General features: G+C 38.2%; 1 long non-coding RNA gene across 1 annotated transcript in view; it reads left to right on the top strand.

Moving 5' to 3' along the window:
- Positions 1-2,075: 2,075 nt before the first annotated feature.
- LOC131201250 (uncharacterized) overlaps positions 2,076-6,815 on the top strand; it is a 58,069-nt gene continuing 53,329 nt past the window's right edge. Inside the window, exons 1-2 of the long non-coding RNA XR_009155814.1 lie at positions 2,076-2,157; positions 3,843-3,968. This is a non-coding gene — a long non-coding RNA (uncharacterized LOC131201250). The remainder of the gene's footprint in view (positions 2,158-3,842; positions 3,969-6,815) is intronic.

Raw genomic sequence — 6,815 nt, 5'->3', positions numbered from 1 at the left:
CATCGTATATCTAGATTAGGAGTGTCAAACACAAGGCCCTTTCCAGCCCACAGGGTGCTTAGATATGGCCCATGGGGTCACCCTGGAAAAAGTGAAAGACAGTGCAGTGGGAGACTGCGATGGCCTCCTGCAACCCTCTGCCAGCAAAAACAGAGCTCAGGAGGGCTGTATGCACCCCCCCCGAGCTCCGTTTTTGCTGGCAGAGGGTTGCAGGAGACTGTCGCAGCCTCTCAAGCTCTGTTTTGGGCCACCACAGACACCCCTGACAAGAATGACGTTGAGCTGGCCATACTTACCAGCTTTCAAGATCAAACACGACCCTGATGTGGTCCTCAAGGAAATCGAGTTTGACACCCCTGATCTAGGTTGATTAGTTTGCTCTGTTAATTTTGAGGATAGGGGTTTTTCCTGTCTCTGCTATTTTCCAGGGCTTTTCCTTCTGGCTTCTAATGATTGTCCATGTTAAGGTATCTGCAAAATACGTTCACGCCGCCTAATCAAATAAATGGCATACTTGGGTCACTCAGCGGTCAAACAGCTCATCTCTGCTGTTGCTCTGAGCACCCTTACTGAGATGTCATGGGGAAAATCTAGTTAATTTCTTTAAGGGACAGCAGTATTTATAAAATAAATATATCCTCTAATATCTCTGTCTTGCACAAATGACAGGTTAAAAGAAGCCCAGCAGCTGTATATTTGTTGAATATCAGCCCCCTGCGAATAGAAATTACACCTTACAAGGCAGAAATACAATACGGTCCACCAGAGATTTCCCTGCAAGGTGTAGCTGCTTGACTACGGGCAAGTAATGACTTGCGTTTTCAGCTGCTTCTTAGTAAGAAGCCTTAGTAATTGGAATCAGTTATTCAAAACATCTCTAAATGTGATTTAAATGGCAAGGATTTAATAACATAGAAAGAAGTCATTACGCCCGGTTCAAGCAGGAGGAGAAGGGAATTCCGTTTTTGAGAGCAGAGGGAGAAAAATAAAGCAATTACTTGATGTAAAGGCCAGCAACAGGACTCCTGCTGTCACAGAGAAATCAAATCTGTCAGCAATTAGTGGGATCTTAAGGAGGCAAAGAACCCTTCAGTGTGGAACAGTGAATAAGGGGTTAGCAATTATACGAACTGATAAAAATGTTCTGGTTTTCAAGCAGCAGGCTAACAAGCACCACTTTTTTCATAACTTGATGCAGATGTGATGATTCACACTTGGTGACTTTTTCAATGGCTTCCTATGAAAAGTTGTGCTTTTTTTTTTAAATTGTCTTTTGTGTTTGTATTTGAAAAGCCCAAGTGATGCATCAGCCTCCTCTTCCCATCCAGAATTTCTGAAACCATCCCTGGGAAAAGACAATAAAGAGAAGCAGGGTTTGAAATACATTGCAGTCGTCTTCTTCTTCTTCTTCTTCTTCTTCTTCTTCTTCTTCTTCTTCTTCTTCTTCTTCTTCTTCTTCTTCTTCTTCTTCTTCCTCTTCTTCTTCTGTTGGACACTCTGGAAGATAACATGTTTTAAATGTCACAGGCTTTCCCTTTTTTTGTAGCTTGCCTGATTATATGGCTGGCATAATGAATGATTACAAAGACTGTAATTTACTTTATACAATAACAACTCATTCTACTGAAACAGTGCTAGTATAGCAACTGGTTTAAATTTAATCTGAAGTGCAATGTCATAATTTCATCAGAAATATTGGGTTTCATTTGTTCCAATAGTTCCTTATTAGTGGCCTGGCCGACATTAAAGAATATCTGATTCAGAAACCAGACTAAGCCATGGTTTTCTTTAACAATTATTTACAAGATAATGCAATGCTCTAGGCAGACCATTAGATAGCACTGGTCTGCTACAAAGAGTTCTTCTTAAAATACAGGTAGTCCTTGATGTACAACCACAGTTGGGCCCAAATTTTTCTTAAGCAAGACAGTTGCTAAGTGAGTTTTGCTCCCTTTTACAACCTTTCTTGCTGTGGTTGTTAAGTTGTTAACATTAAGTTAGTAACATAGTTGTTAAGTGACTCTGGCTTTCTCACTGACTTTGCTTCTCAGAAGAGTGTAAAAGGTGATCACATGATATTGCACTGCAACCATCATAAATATGAACCAGTTGCCAAGGATCTGAATTTTGTCCACATGACCAGGGGGATGCTAGAAGGTAAGTGTGAAAAAGTTACTTTTTTCAGTGCCGTTGTAACTTCAAATGGCCGCTAAACAAATGGTTGTAAGTCGAGGACTACCTGTATTACAGATCAGCAGATTATTCTACGCAAAATTTACCATCAAAAGGTTTTAAAGCAAAAATTAGGAAGCCCAACTAAAAGGACTGATTAAGGCTGACCACAATTCAGTGGTTTGTAGGCAGAAATAACAAACATTTGGAGTTTGATACCTGATTTAATGCCACATAAAGGACAAGGGGAAAACAGAACACAAATTCCTAGCCAGTGTTTTCCAATTTCTATTCCTGAAGCATCTGCTCTTCTGCTTCTATTCTCCTGAATTTCCCAGCTTCTTGGAATTCCAAATTTTCATGAAAAGCATGAGATGGCAAACCTCACTCAATTTCAGTCTTGGGCCACAGGCTTTGGCCCTTTCCTATCCCCAGCTAAAGAAGGGAGTGAGAGCATTTTGTCCATACATGACAAGAGATCATTTCTCCCTTGAAAAAATAACGATTGTGAATATCTGCATTGGCAGCTGCTGCAAACTACAGTCTCTATAAGACTTTAAATCAGGGCTGTCCAACTTTGTCAACTTTGGGCTTTGTGGACTTCAATTCCCAGAATTCCCCAGCCCTGCTTTAAATTAAGCTTAGTTGCTCAGAACACAGTCCCAGTTTACTTTCTTAGTGAAAGGAAGGTATAAAGAAAGGCAAAGCCGATACTTTGAATATTCCACCCACCCATCCAGCTCCAGACTTTATTACCCAATATCGCCATGGTGTTGGGTAATAAACCATCACAGTGGTTAGAGTGCAGTACTGCAGGCTACTTCTGCTAACTGCTGGCTGCCTGCAATTTGGCAGTTCAAATGTCACCAGGCTCAAGGTTGACTCAGCCTTCCATCCTTCCGAGGTTGGTAAAATGAGAACCCAAATTGTTGGGGGCAATATGGTGACTCTGTAAACAGTTTAGAAAGGGCTGTAAAGTACTGAAAGTGGTATATAAGTCTAAGTGCTATTGCTATTGCTATCGCAAGGCATTAAGGTGATAAGAAGAGCTTTTCCAATAGATAAAATATTCAGTTTAATAATTCTACAGTATAAAATCCATGTAAAGCACCTGGGGGTTTCATATAAAACAGATACCAAACAATATGGATAGTCACGGTAATGTTTATATTCAACGTAAAAAAATATATACATGGCATATCTTTCTCTAAAACTTGTCGAATTTTATTATAATTTTACTGAGGACAGACTCCAGTAAAGGCATTTTTCTAGTATTCCCATCTCTATAAATATATGAAATCTTGCAAGATTAGGAAGAGTAATATTTATCTGTAATTTTCTCTTTCATCCTCCCCAGCTGCATATTCCAAATATTTGAGACTTAACTGAGCTTCACTCCAATTGTCTAAAGGAGATGCGGCTCATTCACACATAAAGCATCCAGTTTTCAAGTGCTTGAAGAATTGTAATGATATGGTTGTATTGGCAGTTTGTGTTAGTCTGAACTAAAACATACTTAGACAATATAAATTAAACATAGAGTGGTATGAATTCTTTTGAATCAATTAAACCATGCAAAAGCATGGCTGCTGTTGTAATTTTAAGAATTACAACATAACTGAATCATTATATGGTTGAACAATTTCACCAACCCTGTTTTTTCCTCGTAGAAATAGCAGTAATACTTAAAAGGAATGAATTCCTTTCTGTGAAGTTCGTAATTTGGAATCAAATTAAGGATCTTGTTTGTAGGAGTGAACCAGATTTCGAAGGGGAAAAGGAGATTCAGCACACACGTGAGTAAACACATTGCATCTGTCAGCACCTTCTTATTGAATATGTCTTTTTCTGGGACTCTGCAGCTATGCATTCAATATGCACTCTGGGCCACCTGTTCCCTTTTAAATCAGGATAACTGCACAGCTCTATTATGTAGAGTGGCTATCTTTTTTACAGTCTTTTCCAAATGTCAGTGCTTCAATCATTGTTCCCTCCAATCTGTTGTGGTGATTTTCATATATAATTCTGAGTGAAAGATAAATCAATCATGGATTTCTTTCGAAAGAAAATTGACTGAACTGGCACCAAAATACTCTCCTGGATATGCAATTCAAGGAATGAGAAATATTAAAGCAAAATAAATAGTAAGTGAAACTACAAGAGAAAAGAATATAGTTAAACCTACATTTCTTTATCAATCAATCTATTCTTGTAAACTGTCTTTGTTTCTACCACTTGATACATGGCCTTTTCGTCTTTAAAGTTCCCAGTTCTCTTTGAGGATCTTAGCAACTACATTCAGTCATAACTTTCTCAATCTTCCGCTTCTTCCTGACTTTTTCACTTTTCCTTCACATATTTTATTTGTGACATTCTTAAAATTAACTTCTGGATCCATTGTCCAAAAATATCTTTCAATATGCCCAAATGTTAATACAATATTTTGCCTCATTCTGTATTAGTAAATCAAATTTCAATGTTCTTCTCTGTAATTGCAATCTTTAGTTCCTTCTGGTTCCCTCTAGTGTCCAATTTTCAAAATCTCATCCTATCACTTTTTTAACAATTTAAAACAATCCATTTTTTTTCCAATAGAAAAATTGTTACAATTAATTCCAAAATCTATGTCAAATCCATTGATACTCTTAGTCCCTTTGTAACGTTCCAAAATCAACCTTCTAATTATGCTTTTGTGCTTTATTTCAAAACAGGAAAAAATATTTCTTTAAACTTGTATTTAAAACTTCTTTCTCTAAGGATCGAAGGAAACACGCCCCGATTTTTGAGACTTCTTGATCTAAAAGTTCCTAATAGCTAAAAACATTTAACAAGCAATTTCCAAAATGATTAGAAGAGAAAGAATGCAAACCCAGTGTCCTTCAAGGCACTGACTGTGTCTAAGCAATATGCCTTTCAGATCTCCAAACCTGCACTTGAGGAACAACTGTTTAGACTTGTAAGAAATTTCAAGTCTTGCCCTTGAAGGAATTACAAAGAGCCAGTCTACTCAATAGCTCTTCATTCTGTTCACCATTTCTTTACATTCACAATACATTTTAAAATATTCTTTCTGCACCTTTTTTAAAAACACAGATGGATAGCCAAGCAGCCTCCAAGTTGTTCCGCGAACTGCCTCATTCAGCTTCCTAATCCAAGTAAAAGATAAAGAAATCCTAATATAATTGTAAAAAAAAATTAGATTTTTTTTATCCCGCCTATATTAATTTTATAAATAACTCAGGGCAGTTATTTGTAATACTCCTTCCTCCTCCTATTTTGCCATTGGACGATTGTGTGCTGTGACACACCCCTACTTTGGGATGCATAAAATATCATAAATTCATTAAGTCTGAAATAGATGGAAGCTTTTTGTTTCCTAAAAAAAATGTCTCGCATGTACTGTGAAATTTCAAATTAACAGTCTACTTAGAAAAATTACATCATTTATATTGACATAGGCCACTCATACAATTATGTAATCGTGCACCTGATATACTAATGTTATTTCCGTATTTTAAGTGTCTCATTTTGACTACTTCAGATTTGCTGCTTGGACTGACCATACATCAACCCTCCTGTATGGCCCTTGATGTATGGCCTTTCTTTGGTCTTGCCAAACAAGCTGGCTTTCTCATGTAAGTGCTGAGAAGAGGGAGAAAAGCACAGGAATAAAAAAGAACATCCTAACAGAGACCAAACAAAACAGGCCATCCTAGAAACATTGAAACAGGTGGTCCTGGTAAATCTTCTCCCGACAATCATTCGGAAATGAATATGTGCTGAAACCCAAGAGTTTATTCAAGCTATCATTTATAATACATACCTATAGATCAACAGATGATGCTGTTAATATGGCTGTGCACTACATCCTACAACATCTTGGATCTCCAAAGACCTACGCAAGGTCGTCTTTGTAGACTTTAGTTCAGTATTCAATACCATCACTCTTCTAACTAAGCTAAACCAGCTTCAGGTAGCTGAACACACTTGTAAGTGGATCATAAGCTTCCTAACAAAGAGGAAGCAGCAGGTGAAGCTAAGCAGAATCACATCAGATACCTGTACAATTAGCACAGGGCCCCCCCAAGGCTATGTGCTCTCCCAGCTTCGCTCTGTATACCAATGACTGGATCTCTCTAATGATCCATCTGTTAAACTACTGAAGTTCACAGATGACACAACAGTGATCGGTCTCATTCGAGACAATGATGAATCCGCATACAGATGGGAGGTTGAACAACTAGCCTTGTGGTGCGACCAGAACAATCTGGAACTGAACACACTCAAAATGGGGGCTAGAGGCTAAAACATATGAAGAACTTGCAGGAACTTGGTGTGCCTAGTTTAATGAAAAGAAGGACTAGGGGAGACATGATAGCAGTGTTCCAATATCTCAGGGGTTGCCACAAAGAAGAGGGAGTCAAACTATTCTCCAAAGCACCTGAGGGTAGAACAAGAAGCAATGAGTGAAAACTAATCAAGGAGAGGAGTAACCTAGAACGAAGGAGAAGTTTCCTGACAGTTAGAACAATTAATCAGTGGAACAACTTGCCTGCAGAAGTTGTAAATGCTCCAACACTGGAAATTTTTAAGAAAATGTTGGATAGCCATTTGTCTGAAATGGTGTAGGGTTTCCTGCCTGG

This window comes from Ahaetulla prasina, chromosome 6 (genome assembly GCF_028640845.1).
Source record: "Ahaetulla prasina isolate Xishuangbanna chromosome 6, ASM2864084v1, whole genome shotgun sequence".
NCBI lineage: Eukaryota > Metazoa > Chordata > Lepidosauria > Squamata > Colubridae > Ahaetulla > Ahaetulla prasina.
The sequence above is the reverse complement of the archived record's forward strand: the minus strand, read 5'-3'. Positions and strand labels throughout refer to the sequence as shown.